The sequence below is a fragment of the Colias croceus genome, chromosome 14, assembly GCF_905220415.1.
Source record: "Colias croceus chromosome 14, ilColCroc2.1".
Classification (NCBI taxonomy): Eukaryota; Metazoa; Arthropoda; class Insecta; order Lepidoptera; family Pieridae; genus Colias; species Colias croceus.
In genome coordinates, this window is record NC_059550.1 from 7,950,491 (window position 1) to 7,965,593 (window position 15,103).

Sequence of the window (15,103 nt, forward strand, 5' to 3'; positions counted from 1 at the left end):
CGTTTAAAAAATTCAAACATCAGCGAAGATATGAAACATCCAATAATTATTCCATATAGCGGGCGTTTAACGGAACTACTTATAAATGAAGCACACGAACTTTCTTTTCACGGTGGAGCAAAAATTACTATTTCAATTTTAAGGCAAAAGTACTGGATAATCAAAGGATATCGAGCAACAAAAAAGCAACTTCGGACCTGTATCACATGTAAGAAGCGAGAACCTACAAAATTACATCAACTAATGGGAGATATGCCTAGCTATCGTGTCAATCCAGCTCCTCCGTTTTATCATACAGGAGTTGATTTTACGGGATTCGTCAACGTCAAGATTAATAAAGGTCGAGGAGTAAAAACCACAAAAGGTTACATAGCGTTATTCATATGCATGGTTACGAAAGCAGTACATATAGAGATAGTTTCCGACCTCAGCAGCACAACTTTCATAGCGGCTCTGCGACGCATGGCAGCACGACGCGGAACCCCAAAGCATATATATTCAGATAATGGCACGAACTTTGTCGGTGCAAATAAAATTATACAACAAGAATATAATGAATTAATAAGCAATTTTAGCGATAGTTTTTACAAAGAAATCACTGAAATGGAGATAGAATGGCACTGGAATTGTCCATCGTGGCCTAGCGCAGGAGGAATTTGGGAAAGATCGATAAGAAGCCTAAAACAGCATATAAAAAGAGTAGTGGGAGAGCAAGCTTTAACCTTTGAAGAATACAGCACAATCCTTGCACAGATAGAAGGATGCCTTAATTCAAGGCCTTTATGTTCAATTACGGAAGACGTAGAAGATTTAGATTTCTTAACACCTTCACATTTCTTAAATCAGCGAGCGGAGAATACTCTCATAGAAACAGCACATGATGCCAGGACTAGATGGTACTTAGTAGATAAAACTTTCAATGATATTTGGAAACGGTGGAAAAATGAATATCTCAGCTAGTTGACGGTTCGAAGCAAATGGTTAGAACCTCAAAGGAACCTTAAAATAGGGGATTTAGTGACCATTCACGATGATATTATGCCAGCCGGGAAGTGGCCAGTGGGCCGAGTAGTAGAAACCCATCCAGGAAGCGACGGGTTAGTAAGAGTCGTTACATTAAAAACAAAAAATGGGATCTTAAAGCGGCCAGTAGTAAAGTTATCATTATTACCACTCGAAGAAAAAAGCAATTATCAGCAAAATAATAATATATCCATTCAAAACAACAGCAGCGAATTGAAAAGCGAAAGAAAGGAAAGTCCAATCATTCAAAACAGCAGCAGCGAATTGGAAAGCGAAAGAAAGAAATGTCGAATCAGACAAAATATTCCTTCAAAACTTGTAAGCGTCGTACTATCATTAATATTTTTTATGAGCATTTTATCCTACTCTACAGCGGAATATAAGTTAAAACAGCTTGAAAGCAATCTATCCATATACTTTGACTCGATGGGCGAAATGCAACTAGCTAGAGACAAATGGAAGATAATTGCATATTTTGACATGTCTCCATATTGGCAAGGGAACAAAGCAGCTGAACTTTTATCGGATTACTTAGAAAAAACCTGCACTAACATGAATGAATCAAATCACTGCCAGACTATCTTGTTACAAATACGTCACGATTACAATGAACTCCAATACTACAACCAGCTGTTACTGAATCAGCATTTCGACGCGCGGTCAAGAACCCGGCGCGGTCTTTTCAATGCGGTCGGCTCAGTGGCTAATTCATTATTTGGAGTACTTGATCAAAGCTTTGCTGAGAAATATGAACAGGAAATCGAGCTAATTCAAAATAACGCAAATCATATAACTCAACTTTGGAAGAACCAAACATCGGTCCTAGAAGCCGAATTTAACATCTTAAAGCGAACAGAAAAAACCATAGAAACCCAGTACAAAATGTTTAACAGACATTTAAATATCTTAAACAACAAAACAAATATAATCCAATCTGAAATTGAAACCATTCAGGAAGTAACCTTATCAGCAATAGCGTGCAACAATTTAATTCAGAACTTACGTAGAATTCAAGATACTTTATTGGACACTACCACTGAAATTTATCACGGCCAGATAAATGTACACTTATTGTCACCGAAACAATTGCGCGACGAGCTGCAAATTATATCCAGCCAAATATCCAAGGACGTTACGTTACCAATAGAAAACATCCATACAGACCTATATAAAATCTATAAATTAATAAAAGTAAAAGCTAGAATTACCGAAAACTTTTTTATATTTGAAATCCTCATACCTTTGATTAGCCGGGACAATTTCCAACTATACAAACTGATACCCATACCCAAGCAAGTTAACAGCAATATGATAAGCATAAAACCAATAGCGGAATATATTTCTATAAACATAAAGAGAGATGCCTACATAACATTAACCCTAGCCGAACTACAAGCATGTCAAAACCAAAATGATATTTATTTTTGCCAATTGCATGGTCCCATAATAAGTTTTAGCAACAATGAACGTTTTTGCGAAATAAAAAATAACAAATGTGAATACAATATAAACAGCTGTAAAAGTAATTGGATACAATTACATGATCTAACTACATATTTATATTTTCAATGCGATACTGCACACATACGTATTCTATGTGATAATGACATACAGTCGCGCCAAGTCAGCAAGGCCGGACTTATATCACTGAGTAAACAATGCATAATAAAGGGACATGATATCACTCTATACTCATTTAAGCAACTTGAAAACAAGCTATATCTGAAACCAGACATATTAGAAACCAAATTAAATCCCATCCACAATCTGATTAACTCTGCTCTGCCTATCACAAACTACTCTGACAACGAAGAAATCAATACATCATTAAAATCTCTTGGGGAGAAAATAAAAATTATGAAAAACGCTGTCGATGAAACGGATACCTTAGGTATTTCGCAACACGACCTACACCGATATGCCGTATCATATGGAACACTAGCATTAACAATATTAGCAAGCATCTTTTTCTTCGTGTGGTGGCGAAGGAGTCGAGCGACTCCACAGCAGAGCGTCCCAGCAGCCCAACAGCAGAGTGTCCCAGCAGAGCAACAAACTATTCAGTCTCGGACAATACCCCAAGAGTGTGTCGATTCTAGTGTGTGCGTGCATCAAAAAAGTGTTACTAGTGTTCGTGCGTCTCCCTTACCCGAGCGGGGAGAGTGTGTCAGTGAAGTAGCGTCATGTGAACAAAACAGACTCAAACGATGGGCAAGCGCGCGTTTTAAAAGGAGCGATAGGTCGACATCGCCAATAGCTAACAAACGCTCTGCTATAATAAGTGACTCAGTGGTGGAAATATAATCTCTAAGCATTATAAACATTCCAAGACTTATAAAAAATTAATATATATCTTCTGTGGGCCTCGGGAGCATGTTCGAGCAGCGAACAAATATTTTATTTTAAATTACTTATTATCCATAGTTACATATTACAATAATTGAGCAATAACGTAAATGAGGTCAAGCTGCCTCAGCAGTATTATCGTGCGACGGCCGAGCCGGCCGGAAAGCGCAGTTCACCCTTAGCAGCGCCCGAGTGCTCTATCCGCTCGAATCCGCGTAAATCATATATAATTATTAGCAGCCATTAAAGTGTTCCCAGTGGTCCCATAATATCATAGCATCATTAGCAGCATTTATAGCGACCTAAATACAGTCCACTTTCGATGTAATACGTAAACCGTACACAGCATTTAATAACTTAATAACTTCACTTCCCCGATAGAAGTTGAACAAATTACGATAAAGACATAAATTAATCCGAGTGTGACATTAAATTGTCTCACATACAATATGACCGTAACAAAAAAGTGGTATCTTTAACACGGGTAGGTGCATTAACGTAAAGATGTGTACGGCGCGTTAATACCCCGGCCGGCGCGTTCGATCATCATTAATCGTGCGGCGACACGCGTGACGAATTGGGACACATTCCGCGGCGCCCTTCGTTACACCCGCTGGATTTTATTTCGAACACACGTCAATTACCAACTAATCCACCGTTGAAATTGCAACGGCTAAGTCGCATTCCTGTTTCTACTGAACTTGAGGGCCTGGCGAATGTGTGGTGTGAAATCATGTTATAAAAGTGACTGTGCTTGGTATTGGTGCATTATATTTAACCTTATGTTAAAATAAGCATACAATTATATAAACAAATATAAATAAATTAAGAGACGCCAATTTGAAGAATTGTTCACGCTCATATAAAGCGCTTAACTTCGAATGTCGTCGTTACCTATTCAATCAGCTTTGGTCTACCGTATTCCGCGAATAATAAACTATGGTTGTATTGTTTAGAAACTGTATAAATCGCATAATGTCGAGCACGCGGCGCGGACTAGTTAGTTGTGGGGAATACCCGCCCGGCGCCACGCGGTGGCGTGACTGCTCTGTGATTATGAAACTTATAAGTTGTAATACGATGTGATTTTGATATTAATTTGACTGAATGCACATTGTTCGTACACATGTTCGCTGGGTAGTATCAAATATGTATATTCATTGGTAGTCCTATTAGTTTTCTCAGACACTTTTTGAATTGTTCGAATTAACACTTGTAAATGTTTAACACACAGTAAAAACTTTGTCATATTATTACTGTTTCAATAAATTAGGTTGATATGATATGCAGGTAGTGCTATAAAATTATAATTCAAATACATAGCCATCAACGTAAGCAACTTGCATACGATACGGTTGCGCGCGGATCACAAATCAAAGGACTACCAACTGACCAGCGCTTCCAAAGTGATTACACAGATGAGCGTGCTCTGTTTAAGCACCAAACCTCAATTATAGTCTTGTTAGTTTATCCCAATTGTCATCGGCAGCGATGCTCACACCGCACGGCACACAAATCGGCCGCAACAATTGATTTGGCCGCATGGACCACTTGCCCATGTTTTATTTACGGCCCCGGATCGGATGCCGAATGAGCTTGAGCCAGAATTCGGAATGGAGCGGACTGATTCTTCATTCTCTTTCACGGTTACGTTGTATGAGTGTGTGGAATTAGTTGTTGTCTGTGTTTGCACATTTTTGAAAGGTGATTACGAAATTATGATCCTGCAGATATGTAGTATAACTAACATTTGATGACGTTTGAAATATGTTATAATTAACCCTGGTGCAAAGGGCAATGTTAATGTCTGCAAACTTTTTCTGTTTAATTAAAAGTTCAAATTGTATAAATCATATTTCGTAAATGCATTTACAACCCTTTCGTCCCACAAGATTTGTCTGCACGAATAAATAGTTGATTCATAGTATTTACTATTTGAAGCTTGTTCAGTGCTCGGCGACTCATAATAATGTAATCTAATGCACGTCCGTTTAGGTGTTGTGGGAAGAGTGTGCGAGACAAGTTATTGGACAGCGGCCTAAGTAATTGCGTACGAGTGTGAATGGTGCATGGCTAAGATTTGTATGGTTTGATGCGAGTCTTGAATGCTTTCTAATTTGTAACGTATGATCTCTTGCCAAGATCAGGACAACAATAATTGGAAATTAAATTAATTTCTTTCTAAAATATAAATCGGTTAGAAAATCATAATTGATGTAAATAGTACTTATACGCTTATTCTATGAAACGGGAGGGGCGTACCACTATAAGCTAGTCGAAGCCGAGATACGAAGTTTCCTGTAATTTTAGACGGCGCAAGTAAATAAAACTAGCGGCACGTATATAGCGCGTATGTACGACACACAATACCATAGGCAAGGGTCTCGATCTAACCGTTGATGTGTTACTAATATTCCACTGCATCTCTTTCCCTCGTCGTGTACACGGGGCTATTGGCTATCGGGTTTCAAGTACCATATTGAGGCTTCACCGTGTCCAGGTGCCGTTAAATTAAGCCGGAAGTAGGCACCGTGCTCTGAAGAGACGAAAATTGTCAACAAAGCCCGTGGAGTATGGGACCTGTGTGCTTTTTGGCTTGCCATGGGAACTTGAAGTGGTTGTGTGCTGATGGGGACGCTAGCTTTGTTATGTGCTCAAACTTATTGATTGTGTTTGCTTGCTATTTTATTTATTCATAAATGTATAGTTTAACATTATGAATCATGATGATGCCCAAAAAACAATGATATTTGGTAAAATGACTAGTTACTTTTTTGTCGCTTGGAAATATTTCTAAATATGACATTTAACATTTTCGGTAAGATGTTCTGCAAAAAACGTATCGTTCGTATATCACCCATGAAAACTACTTGGTGATGGAGAAAAATCATTTATAACAAAAATATTTTCAAATTATCAATAGTACGCAATATACATTATTACATCAAAAGTATCGTCAAGTATCTGCAAATCTCTGCGAAAGTTTCCACAGCACGTGCGAACGGCGCAGCGTGCCGGCCGTCTGGCGAACACTCGGTGTTACATGCTTCTCTTGTTACTATAGTGATACTGTACTTGGAGATCTAGATATAGAAGTATTGGTTGTTTAGGACTTAGAGATTGTGACCGTTTTGTTGTAATAAGTATGGTAAGGATGGTTTTGTGTGTTGAATACTTAGCTCTTATAGATCGTTAGTTAGAATATAGGATACGAAATTAAGAGGCTGCTTAATTATTTTATAGTGCCCTCATTGATCATATTCGTCCTTCATCAGTATTCAAAAAGTATATTGTGCATGTTTTCCCACAAGTTGCTCATATGTAGCCGTAACTGCCATATTTGGGTCTCAAGTGTTTTGGTTACCTTTCGGATAAGTTTACTAACAATGAAAACTTCATCTCATCGTGAGGACCAACCTTCTGGAGTCGGAATAGTTTGGTTAATCATGCTATCCCTAAAGTTTGGCCATACTTGACGTGTCTGCCATTAATTTTTAAAAACTATGTCTTTTCACTGTGTTTTTCCGTCTTAAACACTACAAAACTTAGTTTCACGCTTCTTTTCTTAGTAAATATTTTTAAATATTTACTGAATGAAATAAATGAATTATTTTCTTCAAAAAACAGAAATTAATTGATGTTCAAAATACCTATTTGAAGTAAAATAGTATACAGTATTAATCTTGACCAAATAAAAATACACAGAAACTCATAAGAAATAACAAAATATCTAAAACGTTTGTCTTAAGATGAACAAAATTCTTAGTGGTGTCTTAAAACGAATTAATTGTATTTATCGTTTCTATAAAGCGTTTAATTTAATTTTTTCATGACTGGTTAAGTCTTACTCACATCTTCTATTGAAACGAATAGATTACCTACTAAGAATGGCCTACACACAAAGCCAAAAGGCACCCAGCAATGCATGTACCGAAATTTAAAAAGCATTTATTATGCGCAGTTCTAAATTAGTGTTGACATGTCCGAGGGGTCGGGCTAAGCGTCCTTGTCCACTGCGGGCACCGGACCCTTTATTATGCACACGCGAACGAACCCTTCTGATATCCAAGACGCGATGGCACGCGCCCTGCGATAAAAGGGGAAGGGAATGTACCATAATCTCTTGTCCGACAGTTTTTTATATGAGAACAAGACGTAATAATCGTCAATGAACAACCGTTTGCGATGTTATGCGCCCGGGATTTGGTGTATGCGTACGAATTGCTTTTAATTTGCAGCATGGTTATATGAATGGTTGTGCGGTATTCTTTATTACACACTACATTATTTAAAATTGGCATTCCCAAAAATTCGTTTGGATTTTTGTACTTTCTTCTTAGACAAAAAGAAAGTTGCATCCCATATTCAAGCCACGTGCCTATAGTCAAAATATTGGGTGCTTGTTTATCATTTGGTATTAAACAAAAACGAGTGTTGCGGAAAGGCGACGCTATTTGATTAACCGTGCGCGATGTAATCAAGAGATAGCAAACAAAACGGAACGATGCTAATGGCGGCGCCTGACGCACACGCGGCAGACAGGGATTTCCCGCCACGAACTTTATCCCAGAGGAAATTAGCTTCTTATGTTTCACGCGTCTCTTCGGCCGCAGACAATTGAATCTTCTCGACGCAAATTGATATTTTTTGTTCTGCGTCTTGTGTGATTGGTCGATGCAACTGAACTTCGTGGGCCAGCTTGCTTGATCTTGTGTTTGTTTGAGCTCAAAAGAGCATTTTCATCATCATCGATATCTCATAGGATTTTAAAATTTGTGGCTGATGAATCAATATTTTTTTCAATCAAATCTAGTTCGGATATAAATTGTGTCCTTGGAAGTAATGACATTTTATCAACCGAACATTTATCCTTAAAGTTTTATAGCTTGTGTGATTATATTTAATTGATACGTAGTTAAAGATAATGTTGTTGTAATTAAGTTTAACATTAAAAGTCATTAAAAGTCGAAGAAGTAGGTAAAGAAGTACTTTTAATCATCGCCGCTCACGTCGCCGTAGACGTAAACACATAAAGTGTATGTAAAACTTTTTGTTGACAGATTGTTTTAAGGCTCCAACATTGAAGTAATATTGCTTTAGCTAAGCTCTAAAAGTAAGGTTATAAAACTGTCAGTATATAATACTCATCAATCTTACGGGTGCACGTGCTTATGAAACATTGTAAAAGTTGCGTTTCTATTTGTACCTTATCTTGCGCGTACTTATGTTTCGGCTGCGTGGTAACTATGTCAAATTAAAGGACATCGGTAACGTTTTATGATCCATAACTTATTTTTGTTCCGTGAAATGTCTTCAATGCCGAAATAAATATTCGGTAATCGATTCGTTTAGCATATAACGCTATTCGGAGACCTCATAAACCAGTGTTTCTGTGGTGCGCCTATTATATTTAATTTACGACTGGCGTCGAAGTATTGTACGCGTATGCACGACATTCTACGAGGTTTTCAGAGTGGTATCGAATATTGAAAGGTGCAAGTGTAATGGTATAATCGTTCTCAGTTTATAGAGGTTTTATTCTCGGTAATTGCGCCCCACAACGACGCGACGCACCCTACATGGGAAATACTCGAGCAAATATTGCCACTTCGACACGTTACGATACATTCTTGCACAAAATCAAACCCTTACTTTTTGTGTGGGTAGGTATTTATAAATCAAATTGTAGAATAATGTACTATAAGTAGAGCCATTTTAATAGGCAACATTTGACAGTTCAACAAAATTCAACAACGTAACCTAGTAACGACGACATAGAATAACATGATATTTCGTTTTGTTAGAACTGCACATTTGCTTAACTTTTTTCAATTACGATTACATATTTATAATAATGATGACCGATACAAGTAATTTTAAGATTTCATTTTACTGATAAACCATACTAAACATAATAAACAATTTCTGAATTGAAGAACTGACGTCGCTACAATTTTGTGTCAATAAACCTTTTTTCTTTTTAAATACTAGAGACGTTACTCTAAAAATCGAAATCTGACATCTAGAATCGAATGCATTGATTACTTGTGAATAAAAATCATCATAAATTAATAAATTCGATTGACAAATGTTTCAAATCCGTATCGATTAATTCACTTTAATCGATGTTTTTAAGCAGGTTACCTCTCTTCGTAGATAAAATTGATAGACGTCAAATGTTGCCTATTAAATTGGCTCGACTTTATAATTTTCAAATTAAACTCATTTGTATGATGTATTCTTAACCTTCTTTGTGTGGTAAACATTACTTTTACGTTTTGTTAAGAAACATTCGGAGTCAGTGCACTGACAACCAAATAAGATTTGGTAGCTATTTTGGGAAGGTTTGTGCAAGTAGGTACAAAACGCGATAGGGGATTACGCACGTCGCATTAGCATATAATGGTGTTATTTGCATTCGAACACGGGGGCTTATTTTACGCCCGTTTATTTTTCAGAAATCCGGCTCGATTGCTGCAGTGTACGTAATTTATGCAAAATACCGTGCATGATTAGCCTCGCCGACCAATTTTCAACTCTTTCACCAGTTTATATTTCGGCCATAAGATTTGACGAATTTTATGGCATCCATAAAGAACCAGGTAGTCGTGTTGCTCGCCTTAAATTTTACGCGTCTCATTAATTTGCTAAATCGTTGTTTATGAAACGAAGATTTTTTTCGACCTGTTATTAAAGGTGCTTAACTTGAATTTACAAGTTTAATAAAGGGACTGTTTGAATTACGACTTAATCCTGGATTAAGGGGTTAATATTTTTAACGCGTTTCATAAGGTTAGCTTACGATTATAACTTCATCAATCCTATTAAAAGTTCACCATTCTATATTTAAAGGTGTCGAGGTGAACTTTACGAGATTGAAAATTATTATGTTTTTAGTCTAGGATTAGAGTTTAGGATTTGTTTAGTCACTGTTTGAATTTATCAAGTAATCGTAGGCAGAGAAGGTACATTAAGACGCATTAGTATATAGAAGTAGATAGTAATCAAGGAAATTCCCGGCGTATGCCATCTGGAGCGATCGCAGAAAGCACTTGCGGTCGCTCTCGGCGCGGCCCGGGAAAGAATTTCAATAAGTTGTTTTCATTTGCAAATTGCGCGCCTCGACGACACCTAATGGAATAGGAATCTAGGGGTGCCCGCCGACCGCACCGTCGCTTATTGGATTATAAAGAGCCCCCGTATGTTTCATACTTGACTACTTTTGTGTCGGCACACACGTTTAACTCGGATTTGTCGACAACTTGTAAATAGTAAATACACGATCGCCTTAAAGTTTCTGCTCTAGGTTATTCCGTGTTCAGCTTCCGCTCGGCGACTCGATAAACGCAACAATGCCATCCATTCTCAATATACTTCTCATCAGTCCCCGAAGTCATCTCTGTCACGAGGCGGACTGGTGAAAAATGCGAGTAACATTATTAGCATCTCGAGAAAAATTGGTATGCCGCGAGCGTGCTCTTTCGAACGCTATTATTCATTTATTCATCGGGCGCACGTACTGAGGGCCCAAGAAGAAAATTTATTATAATACGACCGCGATAAACACGCGGCGGATTTAACACCTAGTTTAATGAGCGGATAAAAAATGATCGGACCCATTTGCAGCACTCCAATATTCATATTTTTTTTTTGTAATATCGTATTATGCGGTTTGTGAGCGGATTCAATGAACAATTCAGTTTTAGTAGCGAATCAGATCAACAACATTCGTTGATACGATTAATTTTAGAGGCCTTAAACTCTCGCTGTTGCACTATTCTTATGCCTACAAAAAATTCCATTCCATTTAGGCTTTCTCAATATAATCTAATTAGAACTACTGTAATAATAAAATTATATATTGTTTATTTGTATGTAACGATTATAAACGCCCGTAGCATGCATATAATAATGCATGGCGTATCATAAAATTCAGTTCAGGTCAATGTTTGCTTATGAATTTCATTATCGGCAATAAATTCCAAACAACAGAACGTACACACACGAGCCATAGTGCGGCTTTAATGTTAATGTGTAACGGCACGGTAAGGAACGCGGAAGCGTGTTTTCCAATAAAATGAGCAATAAATGTATGTGGCCACCGCGAGTGCTGATGCCGTCTGAGCATTCCTTCTGTGCATTCGAAAGGTCGCCCGCGGCCGACACCTTCATGCTAGTCCGGTGTCGAGTCACTAATAATCCTGTAGGTTGCTGTGAACTTGGAAACCAATCGTTTTAATGTATTCCTATCACTAACTGTTACCGTCTAGACTCTAGTCTATAAAGATATAATCGAAAAACGCTTGTGTTTAAACTTGGTGATTATCATCAAACCGATCATGTGCGTCAATTTGCTTTCCTATGCGTCATACTAAAAATAGATAAAATCATTTCTATTGTTTGAAAGTTTTATAGAATAACACTTACTTTACCACTGATAAACAAAAGGGATTTTTGTTTGCTTGGTCAATGTAAATATGGCTGTTTTTACGTCATAAAATTGATGCGATAGCTTACGGTATCGATAAACATGTCTCCAGCGAGGAACCAGAACGCTCCCGCCTACGGCATGTCATGTCCCGACCTTATAAAATTACGTTATCTGAACTCTAAAGCGGTACAGAGGCGATACTTCGTCAAAGGTTGTATAAAAGTTGTATAAGCAACGCCGTGGGCGATTTGAAAACTTCCTAGGCAGTCCTTGTAACTTGGTTCTTTGAACATCGATGATTAGTTCAGGGTATAGGCGTGTATTGAACTTTTTTGATTAAACCCACAGGTGTTTAGGTGGGCTAACTATATTGCATATTGGAACTGCATCATCTGCAGAAAAATTTCTGACGCAATGAACGTTAAAACAATATATTGAACACTGCTTCTATCTGTTATATAGGTCTACCAGAATCTGATGGCATATTTATATTTACGAAATAAAAGATTTTCATATGGCAATTTTATTTGACAACTATCAAATTGGTTGCCAAATTATTTGTCTTCTTTGCAATTGATGAATAATTTTTAGGATTTTGTCTAAAAAATCTTCGAAAATGTCGAAAAAGCCGCTGCGATCACAAGCAAGAGGTGTTGTTTATAATATTTATAGAAAAACATTCGATGAAGAAGGGTCAAACACAACACAATTTTCAATTTCAATTTTGAATATTTTATTGGTAAATTGGACTTACCCGTTTTGATACTTAAAATAAAAAATATTTTAAGTAAGTAGGTAACTTTAATATTGTTTGTTGATTACAATATAATTTTATGAAAACTTATTAAATGAGTTTCCAATACGGCTATTCGTCAAGTCCAAGCTGTCCAAGTCAATTTTATAATGTGTGTATCTTTAATACTTACGAAAATAAACATAGTTTTATTTTATTTTATAAAAAAATATTAGCAATCTAGTTTTGATCTGCATTATCATTACATCCATATTTTTACATGGCATAATGGTAATGAATATACAAATATAATAGGTATGTGTAAATAATAATATGTATTACATAGATAAAAGTAATATGTATAATATACATGTATTCAGTGGATATCTCATTATTAACTACAGTATTGTTCACTTATGTCATGTGACTAATAATGTTGAGGACAATATAAAAATAAGCAGTATCAAGATCGTTCAGTCAATTTTCCCTAGGGTTGCACACTCAAAATTTTGATTTCCCAATTTGCCATCAGATTCTGGTATACCTATAGTACCAAAGACAAAAGTGTGTTCGAAACAATTTTCCCATGACGTGTGTGCAGCGGATGACAATTATTGTCGCATCGCTGTTACACACGTGAGAAATATCGGCATGCGCACAAGACACAGTCGGCCCGTAATCCTTCGCATTGCAATAGAATAATTCAAGATTTCCTGGTTGCCAACTCATCACAATAGATCCGGCTGTTCCGTCCCATATAACTGTTAGATCATTTCCATTCAATCACAATTGTCCGGTGTGCGCCTAACGAGCTTAAATCAACCAATATGTGGGCACTGTATTGAAGTACTCGTATACAAACGAACGTAATCGTACCAACAGGTGTCGGTCTTCCTTTGGAAATTAATTGTGCTACGGATTTGCGCTTGCTCTTCGCTGTTATGTAATGTCAATACAATAGATTATTATGTCTGTGTTTGTTTTTGATTTGTGCTATTATTTGTTAGGTTCTTGCTTTGCACGTTTTGCAGCATGGATTTAATAAAACAAAGATTTATATACAATGCGTAACATAAGTTAAGTATAGAAAAATAATGGCTTGGTTAAATTTGTAGCTCAATAAGGTGTATCTTTTTGTTCTTGTTTTCGATTCATAAAATTTAATTTTTATAAAATAAGGAACAAAAAAAAAACCAATAATCGAGCAAATGCAATGGCCTATTGCCATTTTCTAGATTCTATTTTTAATGTTTCACATTCACACATAGACGGTAATGACGCTCCAAAACGGGACGGCGGTGGTCAGGAATAACTCGCGCGCTCACACGACAATTGACTTATGCAGTCACCAGTCGCCAGTCAGTAGTCACCAATAAAGGAGTAACGTACCCGTTATCGTTGCATTCATTTCGATCTCGTCTCGCCTCTTATTGGGAATCGTCGATTTGCCGCTCGGCAAATGTGTAATGACATCATGTTCGCGATTATGCCTTCAGCGGAGTCGACTTGATTGGGCTGTTGTGTGTTTTGTTTCAGGCCTTATGTGAAACGTTATTGTTGAGATATTTTTAATAGGCTACGTGAGACGCTTCATATTTTAATCGTCTTAAAGCACAAAACCATCTCGTTTATTTTTATTAAAGCTTAACGAAAAATTATTAAGGTAGTAAAAATGTTGTCTTACTATTTTTCAACTTGAGTCGTCATTATGATAAAAATATCCTCCGTTTCAAGCGCGTGCTTTAAATTGCCGTTAGAAAAGCTCTAGATCTTAAAGGTGAAGGAAAAATCTTTAAAATGTCCTGGATGCGGGCGACGACGCCGTGGCAGCCGCGTGACATTTAGAGCTAACGCTAATTGTCGCCAGTCGCAATCGTTACGCTCCCGTCTCGCATCAAGCACGTTGGGAATAGACTTCAGCTGCATCTGATTCGAGTCGATGCGAGCGCGCTACCACTGAATTCCTTTTTATCTTCAGATACATTGTTCGCGCTTCAGACGTTTGTTTTTTTCCATTCTATCGGGCAGACAGACGCTTTTAGCGGTGTACCCTTGTATACCGTTGTTGAGACATAATCGCAACAATCCATACTTTACATTCGCTCGTTCGCTTCATAAGACATCAAATACGTTGTCGCAACTCCTTTTGCCATATTTAATTTTCAACCGCAGTTCTCATTATTCGTTGGACTTTCTTGTAAATGTGACTCGACGTTGTAAATATTAATCGGTATTATAGGCGATTGTTTCACAAGTCTTGTGGACTGTTCTGTTGCTTAATCGACTTGAATGAATGCAACACTGTTGTTTTAATAAATTTGTTGAATAGACGATATCCACGCTTCCAGAAAGCCTCATTACGACCAATATAATTATGTTGTCGACAACGATTATTATTTCAATATCGTGTAATATTAACAAAAATTGATTTAGCTTTAATTTAAACTTAATTTTGGTATATTTACAGTAAGTGTTTGTGTAATTGTTTGAGTATTTGTGTGAATTGTGGACATTGTTTATTAGAACCAACACATACCGATCTGTATAAGCTGCCGTACCGTTACTACGTC

General features: G+C 37.1%; 1 protein-coding gene across 1 annotated transcript in view; it reads left to right on the forward strand.

Annotated features, from left to right (window-relative positions):
- Positions 1 to 15,103, forward strand: part of LOC123697333 (serine/threonine-protein kinase minibrain) — a 129,898-nt gene that overhangs the window by 63,272 nt on the left and 51,523 nt on the right. The gene's annotated exons all lie outside the window — the stretch shown is intronic.